Here is a 12,720-nt window from a genome sequence, read left to right on the forward strand (position 1 = left end):
GTGGCCCACCTGACCAGTGCGGCTTTGGGAAACTCACGCGATTCCTCCTGGGAATCCGGGGTCCGTTCCCTCCGCCCCAGGAACCCGGTCCGTTCTTAGCGCACAAGGGGCCCTTCGGCCTTCCCTGCGTCTCAAGATGCACTGAGAGAAGTGGGGGACAAGGACAGAGACGGTTCTGAAAACCACGATTACGGGAGGGGACCACGGACCGCGCTCAGCCTAGACAGCACAGCGTGGCCAAAGGCGTGAGCCGGGTGTCTCCAGAAGCAAAGTGCAGACAGAACATGAAAGGCCACGCTTCTGCTATTTTGCTGCCTGACATTTATCACGCAAAGGCTTTTCCTGCACCTGCCTCCTGCCTCGTCCCCACAACCCCGGGAGGCGCTGTTGTCCCCCCCCATTTCGTAGAGCACCCCGAGAAAGAGCAGGGAGGTGGAGGCTGAGATGGAAGCTGCGGCGGGGAGGGGCCTCCGTCCTGCAGCCCGCCCCTCATGCTCACCCACCCCCCCCCTCCGCCGCCCCTGCCCACCCCCCCCCCCCCAGCGGCTGTGGTAGGGAAAGGCCACCTGGGGACAGACCTGCCCAAGTGTGACCCCCTGTGGCCCAGCGGCCTCCCCGCCAGCCCAGGCCTCCGCCACAGCCTCGGGCTGGGGTTTATTTCCTGCCCACTGCTTGCGGGCTCCCGGGTGGGTTATGTTATGTGAGCGGAAGAAATGGCCATCAAACGCCTGCTCTGGTTTGGCCATTCAAGCCGGCCACCGGGGAGTCACAAAGGCCTCAAGGAGGCCCAGCTGCAGGCTGACGCTGAGTGTAAATCACCACGTGGTTTGTAGGGGAGGCCAGGTCCTGCCCTGCTTCCAGGCTCCCCGGGGCTGGCCGCCAGACCCCCCACCGTGGGCTGCCCTGGGCCTCGGTGGGACCCCGTGCCCCAGCCTGACCCCAGATCCCCGGCCTCTGGCCACACCCATAGCCCCCCCCCCCCATTTCAGGCCTCGCGGGGCCCGCCAGGCAGATGTTCCTTGCAGGGACCTTCAGCCCACGAGGCAGGCAGCACCCTTCACAGCTGGCAGAAGCCGGAAGCCTGCTGGCCAAGTCCGCGGGCAATGGGGGGCCGGAGGATCCCCCGTTGGGGACAGATGCACAGATGTACAGGCCGCACTGTCAGGCAATAGAGGAGGTGATTTAGCAGAGGCTCCCCGGGAGCCGAGGCCAGCACAGAACTGCTTCTAGAATGGGGGGAGTGGGGGGCCGAGCCCTACATCAAACCAAGAGGGCTCAGGCCAGAGGCAAACCAGAAACACCACCCGGGAGCCCCCAGAGCTCCACCCACAGAGCTGTATCTGCTCCTTGCTCTGGTGGGAAAAACTTTGTTTCTTCTTACTGGGGTGACGGCGATAAAAACCAGCCTAACGGTCACATTCTGCTCCCTTCCACTTGGGTTTTTGCAGAGAACGGGACAGTGTTTGTTGAACAGGAGTTTCTATGGTGACCGTGTGTATTGTTCCATATCGGCCTATTAAAATGATACCTAAGATGCTACATGAAGGAGGGAGGATGCAATTATGTAATGATGTCTCATTATTTCAGATTTTACAATGAACAGCGTGCCCTCATCAATGAACATACAACCGATAACATGGGCCCCCTGGGGCTTGAATGGGCAGATGTCCTGCCATTATTTTCCAGGTGCTTTTCAGGAAATGGCTGACCAGAGATCAGAGGGCAGGACAGGCTGCTGCCGGAGGTCGTCTGCATTTGCGCTTCAATCCAGAACCGCGTCTGGTGTCTCCCTCCTCGCCCTCCCCACTGTTGGGGCGGAGGCCGCCAAATCCAGAGCACAGACCTCCCTCCCAGTCACAACAACTGGGCCAGCAAAGATGGCGGCACTCTGGCCAGCTGCTTCCTCACACACACACACACAGCACGGGTGTAGACGTCACGTTCCAGTTTTACTTGGAGTCCGCTTTGTTACTGGCGGGCAGGCTGGAAACGAGGGGTGTGAGGACGAATTCTCCGCTAGAGTTGGTTTGCAGTCTTTTGATGTTTATAGTCTGTCTCTCAATAGACGTAAGCTCTGGGGGCAGAGTCCCCATGTCTCCTGTCTGCTGTGTTTCCAGCCCGGTGCTGGGGCCTGGCACTTGGTAGGAGCTCAATAAACACGTCACTGAATGGAGAAAAGATGCGTCCCCTGCCCTCCGGCCCGCTGGAATCTGAACTATTGTATCACCTGGGCATTTAGATACGTGTGTGTGTGTGTGTGTGTGTGTGCAGGCTTGTGTGGGTATGAATTGTAGGAGTGTGAATTGAGTGTGGTGTGTGAGTATACATTGCATATGTGAGAATAAATGATGTGTGAGTGGTTTTGTGAGTGTGAATCATGTCTGTGTGCGTGGTTTTGTGAGTGTGAGTAGCATGTATGGCTTTGGGGGGGCGGGGGGGTTGTGTGTGAATTGCTCACACCTGCATGAGGTGCCGTGATGGACCGGGATGAAGCGTGCTGCCGTGTGGAATATTTAGAGTACAAGCGGTTTAACTGTCGACTGTCCATTTTCAGCGAGATTCGTCCACATCACGTCCCGCCGGGGAACATGCCAGACCCCGCCCTGCGGGGGATGGCTGCCGTATGTCCCCTCACGTTGTCCGGAGATGAGCTGGCCTCCCATGCTCCTGGCTCCCCCTGGGACGGGGGCCCGGGCCCCATCTCCACTGGCAGTGCTGCTGAGCCCCGGGACCAGCCTGCGGGGGGATCTGGGGACTGAGGGCCTGTGGGCGCTGGCCTCGGGCCACTCGCCCACCCCCTGCCCAAACGGGGAGCCGGCACGCCCCTGGAGCTGAGCGCGTCTGTGCCACCCCAAAGCCTGCCAGCTACACCACCCGTGGGTCCCCATGCCAGGAATGCGCTGCCCGTGACTGACAAGGCCTCTTTGCTTGTACACGGCAGTCCGTCCGTGACCTTTGTAAAGGGGAAGGGCCACCTCCCCACGGCGTGTTTCCCTCCTGCCCAGAATGTGCATTCCTTACCTGGACTTTCAGGCGAATACCAGAGCTGGGTAAAGGCAGGAGATTTGACTCAGTGGAGGTAACACATTGCAGGTGCCTTGATGGGGGGGGGGGTCCCGCAGGCCTTTGGAGACCTGGCTTTCCCAGCAGCACCTCTGGGCTGGAGGGGGGAGCCTGGGCCCAGCAACCCCTAGACCCGGGACGGGACGGAGAAGTAAAATTCTAGATCTAGACTCTTCCTTGTGACCCTCAAGGGTATCACAGGACGTCGTTGCTCAGATTGCAACACTATAAAACTGACACGTGTCCACGTGAAGTCATCATGAGCGGATTGGAAACCGGCTGTGGTGGGGACTCGGGGACAGGACTAATGAATGTCCCAGGCTGCGAGGACGCGGGGCGGGGAGCACGCGAGGGGCCTTCTGCCTCGGAAACGTGATTCGGGTAAACGGAGAGCTGGAGACGGAGGCGCTCGGGCCCCTGGGGGTGAAAAGCTGGCATTCCAGAAGCAAACGGAAGCCTTGCCGCCCGCGAGCTTGCCTGTGCTCAGACAGCTTCTCGTGGCTCTTACCCTCCGCCTCCGGCCGGCGGGAGGCTCCAAGTGGTTCCACACCTCGCCAAGGCCGCCACGAGGCCAGGCCCTGCAAGTCCACGGCGACTTCTGTAGTTATTCCAACCCTCCAGGACATACTTGAGTGAGGAAAAAGGATTCATGTCCTACGTCACAGGACTACCGTAGTTGCACGAAAATACAGTTTTCTGGCCAAAGGGAAGTAAGAGCTGAGATGAATCACTAAACGTCCTTTAACAGGAACATGTCCTGGGGGGGGGGGGGGGGGGGGGGGTCCAGCTTCACTCCTTCCCTAGCGATACGGGAAGCCTGGCTCTGATGGGAGCTCATGGCAACTGACATTAGTTAAGGTGACACCGGAGGGTGGGTTGCGTGACAATCCGGGAGGCCCGGATCCTTGTGCCTTCACAGCGGGAGCAGGGCCCGGCCCTGGACACGCTCCGCATGGTGCGCAGAGGCCGCGGGAGGCGCCCCACACGTCCAGACCCGAGGCACGTCTGCGGTATGTGGGGAGCAGGTTACACGTCGCGGGTGCCCATGAGGCAGAAGGAGAAGGGCCCTGCGCTCACACCCACCGTCTCGTGGGCCTCGTGTCCCGGAGGAGTGCTTGGGGACTCGGGATTGCCCCCATGGGGTCAAGGCGGGGAGGAAGGTGCTGGAGAGGGCCGGAGGGGAGGCTGGTTGTGCTCGAGCCCCGAACACACAAGCGTGTGGGCTCCGCGTGGGTCTGCACGCGGATGTGGGCGTGTGAGCACGTGTGCGCACGTGTACACGTGTGTGCACTCTGTGGGGTCGCTCCGCAAACGTGCTCTCTGACCCTTGGCCTCGTCTTCCTCAACGAGAACTAGAGGTCGCTGATGGTGCAGGCGGCGGCCGAGGGAGTGTCCTGCGTGTCCCCGCCCTCCTCGGGCCCCGCCCCCGTGAGCGAAGGGCCCGCCCCCTCTCAGTGCAGACGCTGCTCCGCCAGGCCCCGTTCCCCAGGATCCTTGCACAGCCCCGGGCCCCCCCCCCTTCCCCAGGGTCCTTGTACAGCCCCGGCCCCCCCCCCCCCCGGCCTCCGAGCAGGGCTGGCGGGGACCTCGAGCCAGGCTGGGGGACCTCGGAGGCTCAGCCCACGCGGCCGCGGGATCGCCGTGGATTCTGTCCGCCCAGCCTCGGGGAATCAGCTTCCCTCTGCCGTCACACCGCCAACCTGCCACCTCGCAAGAACCACGGTGCGCGGAAAGTGCTGGAACAGTAAGATGATGGATTTCAAATCATTATGTTTTTGTCGTATGTTTGAATGAGCATTAAAATTCATCTCTGGGAAATGTTGAACAGCGTATGAACAAAGCCCCGTAACAGCCCTAATCTTTCTCCTTAATATGTGCACCAGAGGGTGCTGTGCGCGGGTCTGACCGGGAACAGTGCTGTTCCAAAATGTATTTAGGGTTCATTAAAAAAAAAAAAAAAAAGAGGCAAAATGCCTTACTGTAGATTTCTGCTTCCCTCTAGAAGAAAAAACACGATTCTGTTTTAAACTGCAGCAGTGGAAAAAAAAAAAAAAACATGTGAAATATGTGATGTGGTGTTTTTACCAACTGTCTAAATAAAGGTTTAGTGAGTCACTATGGAAAACAGAAAATCTTTCTTTATTTTAAGAGCCGCAGTTTAAGAGGGTTTTTTTTTTTTTTAATGCAAAAGCTTCCCTTAGGTTTGTAACTTAAACATTGCCCATCTGCTAGATACTCCCTGGCCTGAATTTATAGCAAATCTGAGATTTTATTTTTCAAAAAATGCACTTTAAAAATGTGCTGGTTTGGCCGGCAGCATCTATGTGGGTGCGCGCTCAGAGGGGGCGTTCGTGTCCTCCCTGATGGTGGCTGTGGGACCACCTCCCCCCCTCCCCCCTACCCCCACCAAGCTGAACACTGACTTCCTACCTGGGACCAGACCCGTCTCCCCAGGTCATATAGTAAGAACCAGGAGACCACATCACCTTCAGAGCATCCCACCTGGTCACCCCATGTTCATGGAGTGGCTCTGGGGAGAGACGGCTGTCCCCAATCTCGCCAGCAAGAGCCACGAGTCCCACGGCCACCAACGGGTCCCATCACCACGGCCATCACCACGGCCACCAACGGGTCCCAGCCCGCAGGCAGGCTCTCACCTGTGTATTTCTTCACGTTCAAAGAAAACCCTCCGCCTTCCTCTCTCCTCCAAAGGTTTCAGTCAACATGTCCCTGGCACGTTATGCCAATTTTTTTTTTTTTTAATGAAGTAGGAACTTCAAAATTTAGGTCCGAGTATGAGTTTTGGAAATAGTGTCTAGAGCTCTCAAGTGTGTTTTATCTTGGTCCCGCTACTAACGAACTCACTCGCTTCCGTAAACACAAGCACACAAGTGTCCCCGGCCACATCTATAAAACTACCGAATGCACTTTTCGAAACGAGGCACCTTAGAGCCACAGTGATGGCAGTGTTACTGGACCCTTAAATGAGAAGCGGCCACTTAACCCAGTTTCGATTCGGGGATCTGAAGGGACACATTAAACACGGAGGCACGGTGGACGGGGCCGCCTGCCCACGTGTGCCAGCCACGACAGCACATCCTGCTTAGGTACACGGCCCTATGCCACGCACAGGTTGCAAGTAGTAAAGAGAAAAATGCTGGATTTTCCAGGAAAATCATATTCATAAATCTCCCGCAGTGAATTACAGTATAACTCAGAGCTGTCTTTGTTTTTCTGCTGTGAAGAATTCAATTCTGTTTCCAGCGTAGAAGCGATAAACACAAACCCAACGTGGAAACCACTCCCCTTTGCACTTGGCAAGTGTTTATAGCCGATTTACAGCTGGACCTCCAGAGCGGCTTCCGAAGCACTGTGCCGTGCCGCCCCTGGGATTTTTATTTTATTTTCTGTGACTACAGCTGTCCGAGGCCACGAGGGGAACTCCTCGGGCCCCCGGGTAGCTGTGCCCCCATCCTGGGGCACCTGTGTCCCATCCACATGGGGAGTACCACCTCACACGGGGTCCCCTGAGGGACAGCGGTCCGAGGAACCTGTCCTGCCCTGGGCTGGCCACAGGGAACACGGGTCCCTTTCTTGATTCTGACATCACTGGGGAGGCAGTTTGTTTTCAGAGAGGGGGGGCGCATGTTTTCATAGTTTAGACATCTTGCGGTCTACCTAAATAATACCTAGACGTGAATTTCTTTTCAAAGTTTTTTTTAATGCTTATTTATTTTTGAGAGAGAGAGAGAGCGCAGGGGAGGGGCAGAGAGAGAGGGAGACACAGAATCCCAAGCAGTCTCCAGGCTCCGCTGGGAGCCCTCTGTGTCAGCACAGAGCCCAACGCAGGGCTCAAACCCACCAACCACGAGATCATGACCTGAGCCGAGATCAGGTGCTTAATCGACTGAGCCCCCCAAGTGTCCCCTTGAGATGTGAATTTCTTAAATGTGTATTGCCCCTAAAAAGGTTCATTTCCTCTAGAAGAGTCCGCTGGGGGCAGACCCCCAATGCTGCCACTAAGCAGCGGTCTGGCCTCGGGACCGCCCAGTCTCTGAGAGTCGGCTGGTTCGCCCATGAGCGGGAACAGCAGCGCCCCACACAGGGTCTCCAGGAGGCCGACACGCCCAGTGACATGACCCTGGGCCCGGCTCTCCCGTAGGGGTGCATGCTCCTGGACCTGCGAGGCGCCCGCGTCCCCTTGTGTACCCGCCGTCCTCCAAGCCCATCCCCTCCTGGACATTCCCCTGGAGAGGTGGTCCCGTCACGCCCTCGTGCCCAGCGCCTCGTCCACTGTCGCCGCCCGCTTCCAGCCTGAACCCTCCCTTAAGCGTGAGGCTGACGGGCTCCTGCCATCTTTGTTTACTGAATTCATACCCTTATTCTCTCTGGTGCTTCCCTTTACCTGGGAACATCCCAGGCCACGCTCCCCCCGTCGTTCAGATGCTCGAGGACACAGCACCTTGTCTCACGGCTCTCCGCCGAACACTGCAAACAGCTCAGCAACTTGCAAGTAAGTTTTGATAACAACTCGTGGGGATCGGATCATCATTCCCCACCCGTCATCAACCTGGGGCTCAAGTTCACGACTACTGTCCGTGAACTCTTTATGCGGGGCCCTGGGAACGAGCTTCCCTGTGGGAGCCCCGTGTCGGTGTAGCTGTGCTCAAGGTTGTCTGGGGCTCCACGGAGGGGGCGGTAGGCACAGGGGCGCCCGGGGAGGGCCATGACCCCGGCGGTGGGGGGGGGTGGCTGTGCAGAAGGCAGGCACGTGTCCTTTGAAGCCATGCAAGTAAGAGCAACGACATCCACCTAAAGAGAAACAGTCCCCCGGCCACTCGGCTCAGCGGGGAGGTGCTGGTGCTCCCGGGGCACAGCAGGTCCCACCGTGGGATGGCGGGGGGGGGGGGGCACAGGGCCCCACACAGGAGGGTCGGCCACCGTGGAGGAGCGGGGCAGAGCACCGACTACACAGAGGCAGAGGGGGTCAGTCTGTGTTTGGGGTCTGCACGCGCTTCTGGAACCTGGGCCGCCCCCGGGGGGGACAGGCCCAGTGTCGCGGCGTGTGTTTCTGGGCACGTTGCCATGCCCCTCATGCTTGGAGCAGGGGGGGTCCAGAACCGCACCGACTGCACATCGGGCCGCAGCCTGGGGCCAGCAGCGGAAGGACCCAGCCTACGAAGAGTGCCGGGGCCTCTGTCGGGGGCCTGTCAGGGCCCCGTGTCCTGGAGGCACGACTGGACGGCCTCCTGCACAGCTCCCGGCGAGGACACCCAGGGAGGGGGGCGTTCTAGATGCAGAAGCACCCAGTGTGCCCAGCGCGCGAGTGTGTACGTGTATGTGGGCGTACACGGATGTGAGGGTGTGCATGTGACAGTGTGGATGCACAGCATGCGTCCGAGTTATACGTGCGGGTGTAAATGTGTGAGTATGTTTGTGTCTGGATGTGTGCATGCGCACGTGTACGTGCACGTACATGCGAGTGTGTATATACGTATCGTGAATGTGTGCGCATGTGTGTAACCACGTATATGCGTGTATGTGTAAATACACGTATTTGTGTGTGTGCATGTGTGTATATACATGTATGTGGGTGTGTGTGCACAGACGGGTGTGTGTGTGCGTGTAGTGTGTGTGGTGTGAATGGGGCACGTGTCAGAAAGGAGGAGGTGTGGTTTGTGCGGGTAAGTGCGTGCATGTGCGCGCGCACGCGTACGAAAGGGAGCAGCACGGCATAACAGATTAGAGCACGGGCCCCGCGTGTAGGCCCCAGCCCCCCTCCTCAGGTGTCGTCCCTCTGCGGGGGGCTGCGCGCTGTGCTCCGCCGGGCACGGGAGCCCGGGGTCCCCGCCCTGGCCTGGGAAGTAGAATTGGAGGGCCTGCCATTTGGAGCCCACAGATCCACCTTTTCCGCCCGCCGAAGCCATCTTTTTTTTAAGTTTTTTTCTTAATGTTATTTATTTTTGAGACAGAGAGAGACAGAGCATGAGCAGGGAAGGGGCAGAGAGAGAGGGAGACACAGAATCCGAAGCAGGCTCCAGGCTCTGAGCCGTCAGCATAGAGCCCGACGCGGGGCTCGAACTCACAGACTGTGAGATCATGAGCTGAGCCGAAGTCGGACGCTCAACCGACTGAGCCACCCAGGCGCCCCAGCCATCTTTTATTTGAGCGTTTTTCTCATTAGCGGGAGGCATTCCTGACTCCGTGGGGCAGAGTCCGCACATGGCACTCTGGCCATGTGTCTGTCCAGACAGACCTGTAGGCCCCACGGCCAGTCCCAGGCACTGCCCACTCCAGGCGTACTCCCTAACCGGCCCCCCAGGTCGGGCCTCTCGGGGCCTCCCCCAGACCCCCCAGGACACGTCCCGACGGGGGATTCCACCCCGTCTGTCTGGGACGGGGTCTCCAGCTCAAGACAAGCACATCAGCCGTCACCTGGGTCTCCAGCCTGCCAGCCACCTGTTCCCTTCCACGGTCACATGAACCAGTCCGTGAAAGCCGTCTCTCCCCCACCTCTCTCTCCTTCCGTCTCTCCCCCTCTCTTGCTCTCTCTCTGTCTCTGTCTCTCCGGAGAACCTTTGTTAACGCGGCATCCAAAGCCAGAGAAATCTCCTATTTAGTTGGCTGCTATTGTTTAATTCAAGAGGGTCGCACTAGGTTTGCCTGGTGGAGGGGTGGGGGCAGGGAACCTGGGGATTTGAACGCGTACCTTTCAAATTTCCCTCTGGTCTGGACTGTTTCAGTCATGTTGCTAAGCCACTGACAGCCAACGATTACTTCGGAAGTGACGCTCGAGCTGTGAAGGAAAGAAACAACTTCGAAAGCTAATTCGCTCTCACACACGTACGCACGCTCATGTGCACACTGGTGGCACACAGCTGAATTTAGATTGGAGAAATATTTTCTGATAGAAGTCAAGCTTGGGAAAAGGAACGCACCCGGCCATGTGTGGAGGCATGGTATTAATAATTAAGCCACGCGATCATTACCTCAGGATATTATTTCTTAAATATCTCTTGCAAAGGCAATATGATTACATATGAATGATATCAATTTTCCACCAACAAAAAAATCTGCAGAAATAGGAATTGAATTACACTGTCCAATTTGCTGTAAAGTTCACTGTATGTGAAGAAATTAATCAAAGGTACCACCACCCATTTTTATGGGAACATAAAATGATGTGAACTTCCATTTTTAATAAAGATGCATAGCACTTTTATGAAGACTCACTAATAACACTGTGATGAACTGAAAAGCTACTGATACATTAAGAATGAAAATTTTGAGGAGTGTATTTACTGAGACTTTTTCGCGGCAGGCGGTATTTCTCCGAAGTCTCTATCGGAATCGCTGAAGAACAGAGGCAAAATTTCCAGGCGGAGCACGGCGTGTGCCCTGTGCAAGTCTATCTTCAAGGTGAGGACACGCTCCTGGCACCCGGGAGTCTGGAGAGCGCCGTTCGGACGCCGTGGACGCCGATGCGAGGTGTCCAGGCGTGGGGGGGAGGGGCGGGGTTGCAGGAGCAGGCGTGGGCATACCTGCTTTCCCCTTCACCTCTTCAGCCTTCAGAGAATCAGCAACGCACCATGACTTTCTCAGGGAGCCCTTCTCTGGAACAGACCCCCCGGGAGACCGGGGGCGGGAGCGTGTGGGTTTAAGCCTCCCATCCTGGTGTCTCACTGCTTCAGCCCCAGGTAGGATGGGCTCACCTCTGTCCCCGAGCCCAGAGCTGTGGCTGCAGACACAGTAACTGCGAGGCGCCTGGCGACCTGCATTTCTTCGCCGTGGTTAGTGAATTCCCTAGTACTCACCAACTCTGGGCAGATCCACACGGCCTGCATTTGCCGTTAATGGACACTCATGGTTCAAACACTAGGAAACAGACGCTGGTATTCGCCCTAACACTTTGTTGTGAGCATCTTTCCAGGCCGTTGACGTTTCACGAACGTGTTTTTTCCACGCGCTTAAACGTAGCGCGTACAGGTTCGCGTAGGCTGGTGAGCCCCTCTGTGGATAGGTATTCAGGTCGTTTCCGGTTGCTCACGTTTGTAACTGCCACGCAGTGAGCGCCCCGTGCGAAGAGCCTTCCTCCGACCGGATTATGCAATAGTCTTTTCGAGACCAGAGCGGGTTGGGGCGAGCGGGGAGGAGCCTGCCTGGGGAGCAGCCCGCTGTCCACATCTGGAGACACTCCTGTTCCCAGCTGCCCGCCTCGGCTGCCAGCCCCCGGGGCTTGGTGGCATGGCGGGGCGGGGGGCAGAGGGGGTCTGTCTGGGTTCGATGGCCCGGGGAATCTGGCGCCTCCCTGACTCTCGTGTCACCGGTTCCGGTGCACAAGAGTAACATCTGCTCCCGGGGCCATCCTGAGGGGCGGTCACCCCATCTACCAGGCACGTCTGCATCCCGGGACAGCGTCGAGGCAGGTAGAGCCAGACCACGTGGGACTCGGGAGACCTCGCAACACTGGCTGCACGCCCTCGTTACAGGTGGGGAGAGTGAGGCACAGAGAGGCCGGTTAGTGGCGGCAGCGGGGCTCAGACCAGGTCTTGTCCCCTGTCGCCGTTTGCTCCCATGGGCTTGCTCACCTGCTTGTGCTCTGTATTTCCCAGGCGCCAGCTCAGTGCACCCCAGCTTCCTCGAAGGCAGCTCTTCGCCGGAGGTTCCCCTGGGCCCAGACTCCCTTCCTCTTTCCTTGTCCCCGTCCGGACCCTGCCTTTGCTTTCTTCCATCTCTGGACACGTGGTTTCCCTTCCCTCCTGAGCACGTGTGCACTCTCTCTGTGTCTCTGTGTCTGTGTGTGTGTCTCTCTCTCCACTTCTATCTCTCTGTCTCTGTATAGCTCTGCGTGTCTCTGTCTGTTTCTGTCTCTGTGTGTCCCTGTCAGTCTGTCCCTATTTGTCTCTGTCTCTCTGTCCCCCCCCCCCCCCCCACCTCGGTCTGTCTGTCTCCGTCTGTTTCTCTGTCCTCTGTTTCTATCTCTCTGTCTCTGTCTCTCACCCACACATTTCTTGCCTAGGAAATTGCCTCCGCCTGAAGGCGTCTTCCTCCCACGGTGCCCCAGGCCTCGTGCACACGACAAACTCCTCCTCACTTCACCTTCAAATGTCTCCCCCTCTGGGAATCTTCCCTAACCTTTCCAGACAGAGGTAAACGCTGTCTCCTTGGGGCCCGTGGTGCACACGGGCCGTCTGTCTCCCGCGCCAACCAGGCCGTGGGACCCCACAGGATCCGGGCTCGGCGCTGTCTCCGGGGTTAGCACGGGGTCTGGCACAAAACAGCGTCAAGCGCGGGCTTGGTGAACAATGGGCTTAAACAAAGGCATTCTCAAAGGGAGGCTGACTGCTCCAGGCTGAGTCACGAGCAGCCCCGTAGACCACAACCGAGGCCACGGCATACCTCCAAGTTCTTTGGGATGTTTGGGCGCCAGTATGGGTCCTATGAGGTAGGAGACCTTGAACAGGACGCTCGCCTCCGACTCACAGTCTGCCTTTCTGTGAAATGGGAATAATGCCCACCGTGGAGCAGTGGTTCGATAGAATGGCGAGTGAGTATCTATACAGGATAGAGCTCACTGCACTCTCCTTACTACTACTGTTGCTAGCATTTACTAGATCATTCTTGTGATGTGCAGAATAATGTGGCCCCAAAGATGCC

The sequence above is a fragment of the Prionailurus viverrinus genome, chromosome D3 (assembly GCF_022837055.1).
Source record: "Prionailurus viverrinus isolate Anna chromosome D3, UM_Priviv_1.0, whole genome shotgun sequence".
Taxonomy (NCBI): Eukaryota; Metazoa; Chordata; class Mammalia; order Carnivora; family Felidae; genus Prionailurus; species Prionailurus viverrinus.